The sequence below is a fragment of the Henckelia pumila genome, chromosome 1, assembly GCF_033568475.1.
Source record: "Henckelia pumila isolate YLH828 chromosome 1, ASM3356847v2, whole genome shotgun sequence".
NCBI lineage: Eukaryota > Viridiplantae > Streptophyta > Magnoliopsida > Lamiales > Gesneriaceae > Henckelia > Henckelia pumila.
In genome coordinates, this window is record NC_133120.1 from 73,084,027 (window position 1) to 73,098,519 (window position 14,493).

Sequence of the window (14,493 nt, forward strand, 5' to 3'; positions counted from 1 at the left end):
TAGGGATGTTGCAGTCAACAAAGATATGGTTATCAGGTAGATTCTCGATGAAGGATTTGGGTGAGGCATCCTACATTCTTGGGATACAGATCTATAGAGATAGATCTAAGAGAATGATAGGACTCACTCAATCAACCTACATCGACACCATATTGAAACGGTTTTCAATGGATGGGTCCAAGAGAGGACATCTACCCATGTGTCATGGAGTTTCTTTATCCAAGTCTATGTGTCCCAAGACTGATGCAGAGATAGAGAATATGACACATGTACCATATGCGTCAGCTATAGGTAGTATCATGTATGGGATGATATCTACCAGACCGGATGTAGCATTTGCTCTGAGTGTCACGAGCAGATATCAGGCTAATCCTGGTCAAATGCATTGGAAAGCCGTGAAGGACATTCTTAAGTACTTACGAAGGACTAAGAATATGTTCATGGTATATGGAGGACGAGATCTGAAATTGGAAGGCTATACCGACTCTAGCTTCCAAAGTGACGTGGATGACTCGAAGTCAACCTCTGGATTTGTGTTCATGCTCAATGGCGGTGCTGTCTCTTGGAAGAGTTCCAAGCAGGACACCACAGCGGATTCCACCACTGAGGCTGAATACATTGCAGCATCAGCTGCTGCTAAAGAGGCCGTTTGGATGAGAAAGTTCGTCCAAGAGTTGGGCGTCATTCCTGAATTTGTTGGTCCAGTCCCGGTGTACTGTGACAACACGGGTGCCGTTGCTCAAGCAAAGGAACCAAGGTCTCATCAAAGATCCAAACACGTACTGAGGAAATACCACATCATCCGGGAGATTGTGGAAAGAGGAGACATCACTGTCGAACGAGTGGCCTCTGCAGACAATATCGCTGATCCGCTTACTAAGCCCTTGCCAGGACCATTGTTTGACAAACATCGCGAAGCAATGGGTCTACGTAGTATGACTAGTTGGCTATAGGGCAAGTGGGAGATTGAAAGAGTGGGTGCCCAGTGAGCCAACTTGTGGCTATGGGCTTTGATGACTCTTTGTACAAACGATCTTTTGTTTAATGTAATTTACACTTTTATTAATGGCAATGACTTTATCTTTCTTCATATTGTTATATTATGATATGCTATTGTTGTTTTGATAAAGACCTTGAATATACTATAGTGTATGTAAGATGTGGTAGAACATGGGGATGTCTATCATGAAATACATCTTATAGTCACTGTATATTCTAAACTGTTCCTAGTCGATTGAGCCGTCCGATAATAAGGATAAGGATCGCTCGAGTTTGAGACAAGCTTTGCGATGCGGAGTACCACGTTTCATTGGTAGGGAACATGGAGATGTTCGAAGCATGCAAATGGATATTCATAGGATGAATAATCGAACTACCCTATCCGAACTTTCCAAGTGGTTATCACTTATCGAGTGGATAAAGTCCGCGGTTTTGGTTGTACACCATTAGTCCTCACTACTTGAAACATCATGGAGACTCTATATGCTAGTACTGTGCTTTGACTCGTTTACCGACTCTATGGGGGTCATCAGGTGTCGGGATTGGGTACAGTTACAACACATATAGGAGTCGATGCATTGTTGTCAAGGATTCACCACATACTTGCGAGTGTGGATATCCTATGCGATCTGAGGAGATATTAGTGTGACGAATCTCTGGCCAGAGTACTTGATGTGATTTAAGAAATGGTTTCTTAGTAGCACATGCGATGTCACTAATTTGATCTTCAAGATGTATTGCATAGTTATCGAATCTTGAGCGACTCTCGATATACCAATGGTTGTTGATTCGATCGGGATATATGGATGAAGGGACCGTACTGTACGCTAACCAAAATCTACTGGTTCTTGTAGGCACTATCAGTGATACCTAGGGAATCATGGGGCGATGTTGCTAGGCGCTTTACCATGATTCGTTGGGCAAGTCGGAAATCGTTGTTCCGAGTCACAAGGAGTTGTGAGCCCACGGCTAGCTGTATCCCTGAACCATTGAGGGTCACACAGTGTAATGGAGTTTTAATCCCCGTTGAGATAGTTAAATTTAAAGAGTTAAATTTAATGAATAAAGAAGTTGGACTTCTTAAATAAGAGTAAGGGAGTAGGATTTCCTAAAATGACATAGGGATGTACATTTTTGGAAACCACTGAATTCGGATTCAGGAAAATTTATCTTGACTTTAAAATGTGCAGAAATGGTTTTTGTGCACATTGGTAAAATCGGTTTATCAATCGGAGTCACGATGAATTTTATATTAATTTCTGAACATGCGGGCTTTGCTTGTCGGGCCTCAACTTATGACTAATGGGCCCTAAGGTGTTAGTGGCCTGCATTATAAATAAGTTATTGCAGTACAGAAATTACACACAGTTGGTCATAATTTTGAGAGACAGTTTTCGAAAAAAAAAACCCTAGCTCTCTCTAGAAATTCGGCCGCCCCTCCCTCTCTCTGTCAGAGATTTTTCGGTCTGTGATTTTGAATTGCAGACAGGATTAGCGAATCAAATTCGTTATTCTCTTCGCAGAAAACTTCTGATAGATTTTCTAGTGCAATCTATCAGAGGGATTAAACCTCCATTCGTGGACCTGATTGAAGGAAAGCTTGTTCATCAGTTCCAGGGAGATACAAGAAGCGCAGAGAAATCTGTGTGGTGTCCAATAATCTCGCTTCGAGATTGAAGGTAAAATTTAATAATAGTTATTTAATTTTACACACACAAATAATTTAATCGTATGGTTGATACCCACACTATGGAATTGTTCCATACTAAAAATTTTAAACTTCCGCTGCACCGGGTATCAATCGTGATTGATCTGAACGCCAGTTACCCAACAACGCTCTGGCAAAGTGCCCCGCCTGGTTACTGATATAGCAGGTTCCAAAAACACCTCTACATTGATCACTGGAGTGACGACCTCCGCAATTGGCACAAGACATGCCTGACTGACCCGAACTATGTCCCGCTCCGAACTGCTTCGAGCCACTAGAGCTCGAAGAACTGCTTCCGTGCTTCTTAAACTGCTTCCCCTTCGGATGATAGTAATCCTTTCTATTACCTCTACTGCTACCATCCTCAGAACTCGGTGGTTGATTCTGAAATTGAAAAGACTGATTCTGGAAATGAGATGGTTGTGCCTGGAACTGTCCTTGCTGTTGCGGAGGCACACACTGACCTCCTCTCTATCTCCACAAACCTGCTTCAGCTCCTTTTGCATGATCCATGGCATCCGCAAAATTATCTGGACTAGCAGTGTTTACCAACGTGAAGATATCAGGGTTCAGACCATTAATGAACTGGTCGGCCTTAGCTTCTTCATTGTCGGCAATGTGTGGTGCAAAACGCAACAAGCTGTCAAACTTGGCTACATACTCCTCAATGTTCAGATTCCCTTGCCTCAGATTTGCAAACTCGGCTCCCTTGTCCTTTCGGTACGAAACTGGGAAAAACCGCTTATAAAACTCAGACTTAAACAGATTTCAGTTAATAGCTATACCTCGGTTCTCCATGGATCTCTTTGTTGTGATCCACCAGTTCTTTGCAAGACCACGAAGCTGATGAATAATCAACCTGGTTCTGCGGTCATCAGAATAGTCAAGGGAATCGAACAACTGATCAACGTCATCCAACCAGCTCTCGCAGTCAACGGGATTCTCTATACCCAGCAACAAAGGAGGGTTAAACGACTGAAACCTCTTCAGCAAGGTTTCCATCGGCGTCGATGTAGCATCCATCTGAACGGTTTCAGTACTAGCTTGCTCATTCGGTGGAGTAACTGGCGGTGGGTTCCTGTTAATAACTCGTCGAGGACCCATCTGATAATCAAATGTTAGGACACAAGATATCTCATCGCTGCAATTCGGTGCCCTTGAAACCTCTCAGAATTTGGATACCAGTCGATAACAACATAGTTATATCTCAAGTAAATCATGCTTTATAAATTAAATGACATAGTCATTTAATTCAAATAATTCTCAATTAATAAAGCAGGCTCGCATGGTATTTAAACAAATCAATTTAAATAACTCAGTCACATTCTAGAAATCAATTCATGCGGACTCGATCTACTCCGCTCACTTCTATATTCAGTCCAAGATCTTATCGCTCTGATACAACTTAATGTGAGATCTCGTTTCTAAACATCTAATCTCGGATTAACAACAAATAGCATTCAATAATTAAAAAGTAAGAATTTTTTTTTAAACAGTGCTCGCTCGATCGGTAAAACATTACCGATCGAGCGGGCCAGACAGTCCAAGTCTCTGTCGAGACTTAACAAAAGCCCTCCGCTCGATCGGTAAAATCTTATCGATCGAGCGGACACAAAAGTCCAACACTTTGCCTCAGCTCAGGGGTGCTCGCTCGATCGGTAAGATTCAAACGATCGAGCGGGCACAAATCTGCAGAAAATAAAACAGATTGCTTGACTCTATACAACTCCAAGTCTTCAAAACTAAATCCATTCAACATGCATAATTCATTAAATACAAGGTAGTTCTAGAGTCATACAATTTCAAACTATTCGAACATGCTTGAGTCTAGCTTATTCAATGCAATACAATACAATAAGAGTTTGAATACAATCTAAGTTTGATTACATATTCGACTTCTACAACAACAAGGCCTTACTCTATCAACTCGACCACCTAGCCATGCGATCTCTGACTCGGTCTTGCCCCATCTGTTGCCAAGTACACATACAAACAAAGACAACAGCCGGATAATCCGGTGAGAATACAATTCCCAGTAAAAGAGACAAACATGCATATCAAATAAGCATTTCAAAATGAAATACATCAACTTCAAAATATCAAATATCAACCATGAAACTTCAAGACAATCAAAATGAAATGCATGTCTTTAAAACTCTGGGATTATCAAGTCCGGATAATCAAGGATATCAGCTCTTTTCTTCTTCTATTGGGATCCCGAGGATGAACTATCACACAAAATCGCACCGACCTTTCACTCGGCGTGGATAGTGTATAATTCAATCCTCTAGACTCTGAAGCAACTATATAGAGTTAAGTCGGTCATTGCAGTAAATCACCTGCCAATGCCCCCTACTATAGTTCTCAGAACGTCTAACTCAAAATGAAATAAATCCATTGGCTCAATATGAATGTAATGCAAATCATAACTCATTCAAGTAAATCAAATAACATGCAAGTATGTGATTTTTCCGGAACACTCGAATCAATTCGGATTCGAGTTACTTGTTCCATTCCAGTCTAAGTCGTCTTATACCTCTTTCAAACGTCGATGCTCCAACCTGGAAACAACAACAATACTCATTCAAGATTCAATCAAACTTCCTAGTCGAAAATAAAAAAGTCGATACTACACCGGCTACAATCTTCGAAGCAATTCAACTCCTGAAATCTCACAACTCAACGGCCTTCGAACGAATCTGTACGGAGGTAAGAGAAGATCAACAATGACGATCAAACTCAATAGCCAAATATCATCAACTCAAAACGGTTCAAAATCCCAATTACAAACCGGCGGCATAACGGCTATATTCTAATCAAACCGAAAATGCAGACAACATAATATCAATCCAATAAACTCAAAACAACCAACATTCAACCATAACAATCCGATTCCAACAAATCACAAAAACTCAACTTTCGAATAATCTTCCAAAAATCATAACAAATCCGGACGACGCTCTATTTCAAAACCGACAGAGAATAAACGATCAGAACTCTGTCAAGAACAACATACTCAAAACTCAATCGATTCTAACGACATCCAAAAATAAAAGTCTAGCTGATCGAAGAAAAACTTACTATAGAACGAAGCTCTAGTAGCCGTGATCGCTAATCTGCCTTCAAAAATAAATTCTAACGGACGAATCGACAAAACCGTGGAATTTCAAAGCTTGAAACTCACGCTTGGAGTTCTTCAATGGAGGAGGCGGTTTGGAGGAAGGAGATGAGATGAAAGAATGAGTCAAATCCCTCTTAAATATCTAGCAAAACCTATATTTGCATTTTAGTTCCTGAAAATTCCAAAATTTTCAAAATAGACCCTGATCAAAATCATGTCGGCTCTTGAACTCTGTAATCTCCGATTATCTCAAATAAAGTCAATTAAGATAATTTGGGGCGTTACAGGAATATTGGGGCGCCCTGCCCTGAGTGATTTCCGAGCTGTGGCATCCACCTATCATCAGAAGTTGAAGTTTCCAAGTGAAAGAGAAGTGGGTGTCGTTTGGGGTGATCAAAAGACAGCTCGGTTGTGTTATGTGAATGAGGTAAAGATTGATGCAAAGAAGAAGAAGAGGGAGGTAGGAATGGTTTCAGTAGGTCGGACATCGAGGGTGTTTGGTCAAAAGGTGCTTCTGATGTCTGAAGAAGGTCATGAGAAGGTAGATTTAAGTCCGGGAGCTCAGATTGTTAAATTATCTGCTGATCTCGGCCCATCAGTGAAGCAAAGATTGGTTGACTGCTTGAAGAAGAACAGAGATATTTTTGCTTGGTCTGTGTCAGAGCTCACAGGGGTTAGTGCGGAATTTATGGCTCATCGACTCAACACTCTTGCGGGAGTGAGGCCGATAAAACAGAAGAAGAGACACTTTAGACCTTAAAAGTATAAGGTCATTAAAAAAGAAGTGGATGAGCTCCTTGAGGCAGGACACATTAGGGAAGTGCAGTTCCCTACTTGGTTATCAAATGTTGTCTTGGTCCCTAAGAGCTCAGGCAAGTGGAGGATGTGTGTTGATTTCAGAGACTTGAATAAGGCATGCCCCAAAGATTGTTATCCACTGCCTCGAATCGATCAATTGGTTGACTCTACGGCAGGTCGTCAGTACTTATGCTTCACGGATGCATATCAGGGGTATCATCAAATCCCTTTGGTGGAGGAAGATCAGGACAAAGTAAGTTTCACCACCTCTCATGGAACTTTTTGTTACAGAGTGATGCCTTTTGGTTTGAAGAATGCAGGGGCCACTTATCAAAGGCTCATGGACAGAGTGTTCGCCTCCCAAATTGGCAGAAATGTGGAAGTTTATGTGGATGATATTCTGGTAAAGTCTCAAGATGATGTGGGATTTTTGGCCGACCTTGAGGAGACTTTCTCGACTTTGAGGGCTTATCGGGTGAAACTTAATCTGGAGAAGTGTGTATTTGGAGTTAGGGGAGGTAAGTTTTTGGGGTACATGGTTACTGAGAGGGGCATATAGGCCAATCCTGAGAAGGTGCAGGCTATCCGATCCATGTCCGCTCCTCGTAATCTGCAAGAAGTTCAGAGGTTGGCAGGAAGGATAACAGCCTTGTCTCGATTTATATCAAGATCAGCCCATAGAAGTTTACCTTTCTTCTTAGTGCTTCGCAAAGCCAAGAAATTTGAATGGGATGATGAATGTGGGAAGGCATTTGATGACCTAAAAAGATATTTAGCTGAACTCCCTGTGTTGGCTAAGGCAATTCTAGGTGAACCATTGTACATCTACTTGTCAGCTTTGGAAGGGGCAGTCAGCTCAGTACTTATTAGGCAGGAGGGAGTAGCTCAACACCCTATCTATTTCTTCTCACATGCCCTTAAGGGTGCAGAACTCCGGTATTCGGAGGTGGAAAAGCTAGCGTTGGCCTTGGTTATGACAGCAAGGAAGCCCAGACCTTACTTTCTATCACATCCTATTGTGGTGCTGACCAACAACCCCATTGGGAGGATATTGACTCGAGTTGATATTTCGGAAAGATTGGTGGAATGGACTACGGAACTCAGTGAGTATGACATCCAGTATGAACCAAGGTCAGCCATTAAGGCTCAGGCGTTAGCTGATTTCCTGGCCGAAACAAGACACATGGAAGCAGAGGATTTGTGAAAAGTATATGTTGATGCCTCTTCTAATAATGAAGGATGTGGAGTGGGGGTGTTTTTGATCTCCCCTCGTGGAGATGAGATCAGATTGGCAGTTAGGTTGGATTTTCGAGCTTCTAATAACGAGGCAGAGTATGAGGCTGTGTTAATCGGCCTCCGAGCAGCTAAGCAAGCTGGGGCAGCTCGGGTGCATCTCTATTCTGATTCATAGTTATTAGCTCAGCAGGTGAATGGAACGTATGAAGTCAAAAATAAAAAGTTGAAGGAATACATGAGGGCGATAGAGGAAGCTCGGGGTCTCTTTGATGAGGTAATGTTTGAACAAATTCCGAGGGAGAGCAATGAAAAAACAGATTATCTTGCCAAGATGGCTAGCTCACTTCATAACTGGAAAAACAGAGAGGTAGTCATGCAAGTTGAATTAACACCTTCTACTGAGCTCACACCATTAGCTCGGGAAGAGAGTGACTGGAGAAAAAAGCTCTTGGAATACATGGAGAAGGGCGAGTTACCGAAGGATCCACACAAGGCATATCGGTTGAAGCAGAGGAGTCTCCACTTTGTGATGGTGGAGGGAGTTATTTATAAGAGGTAATTTTCTGGACCTCTTCTCAAGTGTTTAGGCCCTAAGAAAGCTCATTATGTCCTGAAGGAGATACACGAGGGGTGTTGTGGCAATCACTTGGGGTCTTATTCTCTAGCCCGTAAGGTTCTCTTAGCGGGATATTTTTGGCCTACTATTTTAAAAGGTGCCATACCTTTGGTGACTTCTTGTGACAGTTGTCAGCGACATAGAAGACTTCAGCATCAGCCAGCAGCGTTAATGAAAGGAATCGTGGCAGCGTGTCCTTTCGATCAGTGGGGAATGGATATTGTGGGTTCCTTCCCTCCAGCCCCTGCTCAGAAGAAATTCTTGTTGGTTGCTATTGATTACTTCTCTAAGTGGGTGGAGGCGGAGGCCCTGGCTCGAATTACCGAAGGGGAAATGCTGAAATTTCTATGGAAGAATATAGTATGCAGATTTGGGGTACCTAGGAAGCTCATTTTTTATAATGGGAGACAATTTCAAGGAGATCGGGTGCAAGCATGGTGTAAAGAGATGAAGATCCAACAACACTTCACCTCTGTCCATTATCCCCAAAGAAATGTTCAGGTGGAAGTGACTAACCGATCCTTAGTACAAAGCTTGAAGACACGCTTGGGAAAGACCCAAGGAAATTGGGTGGAAGAGCTCCCTAGCGTGTTATGGTCATATCTTACTACGCCAAAAATTGGAATCGGAGAGACTCCATTTAGTCTGGTTTATGGAAATGAGGCGGTTTTGTCAGCAGAAATTGGAGAAGAGTCGGCTCGGATCATTTTCTACGATGAGAAGAATGGAGAAAAGAGAATGGAAGACTTAGACTTCTTGGATGAAAAGAGAGAAGCTGCTGCCATTAGAATGGAGGCATACAAGAACAAAATAGCTCAGTCCTATAATCGTGGGGTGCGTAGGAAGGGCTTCCAGGTAGGATATTTGGTGTTGAGAAAAGTTCAGGAGGTGGCTGTAGGGAAGCTCGACCCTAAATGGGAAGGACCGTACAAGGTGGTGATAAGGCTCAGTCCGGATGCTTACTACTCGGAAGATTTAAAGGGGAAGATGCTGAAGAGACCTTGGAGCGCTTACAATTTACGCAAATATTATTCTTAAATGTTGCAAGTTCAATTTTCCTTTAAGTTGTAATCCATGCAAGCTACCTTCTACGTATATCTATAAACAGTTATTTTTTTTCAGAAATGTTGATGTAAACGTGATTCAGCTCATTACCTTAGTCATGCCTCTTAGGCCCCTGACTTTGGTTCAGCTCATTACCTTAGTCACGACTCTTAGGCCCCTGACTTTGGTTCAGCTCATTATCTTAGTTACGCCTCTTAGGCCCCTGACTTTGGTTCAGCTCATTACCTTAGTCACGCCTCTTAAGCCCCTGACTTTGGTTCAGCTCATTACCTTAGTCACGTCTCTTAGGCCCCTGACTTTGGTTCAGCTCATTACCTTAGTCACGCCTATTAGGCCCATGACTTTGGTTCAACTCATTACCTTAGTCACGCCTATTAGGCCCCTGACTTTCTTTCAGCTCATCACCTTAGTCACATTTTAATTTGAGCACATTTAGTTGTAGTGACCCTTACCCGGATCACCTACTAAACAAAACTTAGGCATGCAATTAACTTAATAAAATAGATATCAGAATAATCTACGAAAACCATAAATAAATACAATCCCAAGGAAAGGAATCTGTAATTTATCCAAATAATATACAACCAAATCGAATAGCTGTATCAATCTCAAAACAACAGAAATAAAATCTAGACGAAGCTCCAGCTGGTCAACCACTAACTAGCCCCTCTTGGATCCACCCGCCTCGTCCAATCGCAAACCTGCCCCATGGAATAGGGTGTCCAGAAACATAGAGTACGAGACGTGAGCATAAAATGCTTAGTACGAGAGTATGAGTATACATGCATGCAAAGTGAACTCCCTATAAACTCGAGGTCAAGGATCAGATAACAGAGACAGACCGGGCCCTGGTATGTAGCACGCTGTGTCGTCGCTTCAGGAGGTGGCTCCCATACCATAATACAAGTGGATATGCCGGACCCAAATCGATAGAAGTCCAACCACTAACAGGATAGGGAAAAACCCTACTAACAGACATCTCGAAGGAGATAGCTCAGTATGCAAATGAATGCAGCATAAATCAATGACATATAAACCATGCATTCACATAATACATGCATACTCAGTCAGGATATCTCGAAAAGTACTTTCGTACCTCAAATCAGTGCAAGCTCTACCAACTCTAGGTCCACGCCTATAGTCTGCTCTACACTGCCAAATGATACTACTATCATTATAGCGCTCTAAAAGCCTTAACTAAGCTAAAGCATACTCCTAAATATTTATAGAAAGCAAAAGCTATACCTTCGTCCGTCGTTAGCCCTTTGATGTTGATGCCTCCAAAACTTGGGCACAACTCCGCTACGACTATCGAACGCCTCAACGACTCCCGGGTCAAGCCTAGGAAGGCTAGAACAACTCGAATACGACTAGAGTAGAGAGGAAATCCGGAATTGGCAATTGAAAATGAATTCTCGGCCTTCTATTTATAGACAACGATCGGAGCTTCCGATCCTCGATCGGAACGTCCGAACCTCGATCGGAACGTCCGATCCTGCCATCGGAGCTTCCGAAGATCTTGATCTTCCACGTGTCAAAATATCACTTGTTGACTTCGGATAGGGGTGATCGGAGCTTCCGATCCTGATCAGAGCTTCCAATCTTGCCACACGTCATGCCTGACGTAATACCATCGGAGCTTCCGATCCACCTTCGGAGCTTCCGATCCTGTTCGAAGCTTCCGAACTCACCTTCGGAGCTTCCGAACTCTACCCAAGTAATTATGATTAATCCTTTAATTACTGATTTTGGTTACGGGCTACTACATTCTCCCCCACTTAATATATTTCGTCCTCGAAATCAGATCTTAAGTACTGAATGCAATACAGAAATCAGGAACATTCTTTATTCAAATCAAACGTTTACAGAGTTTGAAACTGAATACAACTTAAGAATGAAATCAAAACAACTCAGGATGGTCTTCACGCATCCTGTCCTCAAGCTCCCAAGTAGCTTCTTCAGTGCCTCGGCGCTGCCACTGAACTAAAACCAAAGGAATGACTTTGTTCCATAAAACCTTATCCTTATAATCCAGGATACGAACAGGTTTCTTAACATAGGTCAAATCCTTGTTCACCTGAACCTCAGACCACTGCAGAATATGAGATTCATCTGCCACATACCATCGCAACAGAGATACGTGGAACACGTCGTGAATACTGGATATATGCGGTGGAAAAGCTAGTCGATAAGCCAAATCGCCAATGCTCTCCAAGATCTCAAACGGACCGATAAACCTGAGAGAAAACTTGCCCTTAAGGCCGAATCTAAGAATATTGCGGAAAGGTGACACTCTCAGAAACACTTTCTCCCCGACATCGAACTGCAAAGGCCTACGCTTGGTATTAGCATAGCTGGCCTGACGATCCTGTGCAGTCTTAATCCGTTTCTTGATCTGATCGACAATGTCTATCGCCTGCTGGATAAACTCCGGTATCTCAGCCTGTCTCTCCCCCACTTCTTCCCAGAAGAGTGGAGTACGACAATGTCGCCCGTACAACGCCTCAAAAAGTGCCATCCCAATACTAGTGTGATAGCTGTTGTTGTACGCGAACTCGATCAACGGCAAATGATCCTGCCAGGCTGAACCAAAATCCATGACGCACGCTCTAAGCATATCCTCCAAAGTACGGATAGTGCGCTCTGACTGACCATCAGTCTCCGGATGATAGGCAGTACTCAAACTGAGAGTAGTACCCATCGCACGCTGAACACTCCCCCAGAATCTAGAAGTGAACCTGGGGTCCCGATCGCTGAAAATGCTCACAGGCACTCCATGAAGTCGAACGATCTTCTGAATGTACAACCGAGTCATACGATCCACATTGTACTCTCGGCTATAGGCAATGAAATGCGCTGACTTGGTGAGTCGGCCCACCACAACCCAGATAGAATCACAGTTCCTCGGGAATACCGGAAAATGGGTCACAAAGTCCATTGTGATAAACTCCCATTTCCATTCAGGAGTAGGCAGACTGTGAAGCAATCCTCCAGGTCATCGGTGCTCTGCTTTGACCTGTTGACACACCAAACATCTCGAAACAAACTGATAAACACTGCGTTTCATACCCTTCCACCAAAAACGAGTACGTAGATCCTTGTACATCTCGTTGCTCCCAGGATGAATACTCAACTTAGTGCGATGCGCCCGAGACAAAATCTCCTCTCGCAACTCTTCATCCCGCGGAATCACAAGCCTACCAAACAAACACAGAAAGCCATCTGATTAATAATGAAATCCAGACGAGCTACCCTCGTTAGCTAGACGAGCTAAACGCTGGGTCTTCGAATCAGACATCTGAGCATCTTGAATCCGCGAATACAAAGCTGACTCAGATAATATCGCAAACATCTGGATACTCTGCATACCTTTCTTATGCTTGAAGGTATAACCTGAAGTACAACAGTCACTGATCGCACTAGACATCGAACAAGTCTGAAGTGCGGATAGTCGCACCTTGCGACTCAAAGCATCAGCAGTGAGATTAGCAGCTCCCGGATGGTACTTAATCTCGCAATCATAGTCCTTAAGCAAGTCCATCCAACGTCTTTGCCTCATGTTCAACTTCGCCTGAGTCAACAAATATTTGAGACTCTTATGTTCGGTGAAGATCTCAAATTTCTCGCCATACAGATAATGACGCCAGATCTTCAAAGCGAACACAATGGCTGCTAACTCCAAATCGTGGACTGGATAGTTGTCCTCGTGAAGCTTCAACTGTCTAGAAGCGTATGAGATCACATGCCCATTCTGAGTCAGGACACAACCTAACCCCTGAAGAAAAGCATCCGTGTATATCACATACCCTCCAGATCCTGATGGTAATGCCAACACCGGCGCAGAAGTCAACCGCCGTCGAAAGATGTCGATGCCTCCAAAACTTGGGCACAACTCCGCTACGACTATCGAACGCCTCGACGACTCCCGGGTCAAGCCTAGGAAGGCTAGAACAACTCGAATACGACTAGAGTAGAGAGGAAATCCGGAATTGGCAATTGAAAATGAATTCTCGGCCTTCTATTTATAGACAACGATCGGAGCTTCCGATCCTCGATCGGAACGTCCGATCCTGCCATCGGAGCTTCCAAAGATCCTGATCTGCCACGTGTCAAAATATCACTTGTTGACTTCGGATAGGGGTGATCGGAGCTTCCGATCCTGATCGGAGCTTCCGATCTTGCCACACGTCATGCCTGACGTAATACCATCGGAGCTTCCGATCCACCTTCGGAGCTTCCGATCCTGTTCGGAGCTTCCGAACTCACCTTCGGAGCTTCCGAACTCTACCCAAGTAATTATGATTAATCCCTTAATTACTGATTTTGGTTACGGGCTACTACATTAGTATTGGGAGCAGAGGAAGATCAGGTCGGGAGCTTATTCAAGCTCTCGGGTAACATTAGTCAGGTCAGGACGGAAGCTTATTCAAGCTCTCGGTTAACATCATCCATGTCAGGTCGGGAGCTTATTCAAGCTCTCGGGTAACATTAGTCAGGTCAGGATGGGAGCTCATTCAAGCTCTCGGGTAACATCATCCAGGTCAAGTCAGGAGCTTATTCAAGCTCTCGGGTAACATCAGCCAGGTTAGGTCAGGAGCCAATTCAGGCTATCTGGGAACATATGTCAGGTCAAGTCGGAATCTCGACTCCGGCAGCTCAGCTCAGCTCGGCTCCGGTAGCTCAGCTCAGCTCAGATCAACACTTTTGGGTGTTGGTTTATTTTTAAGTGTTAATCCTACCTCCCCACGGGAAGCTCAAATCAGCTCACCTTCGGGTGAGTACTATTTTCAAAGTTTATTATGCTTCCCTTGAGGAGCTCAGCTCCGTTCAGCTCAACACCTTTGGGTGTTAGTTTATTTTTAAGTATGTATCTTGCTCCCTTCAATGAGCTCAGCTCGGCTCAACACCTTTGTGTGTTGGTTTATTTTTAAGTGATAATCTTATCTCCCC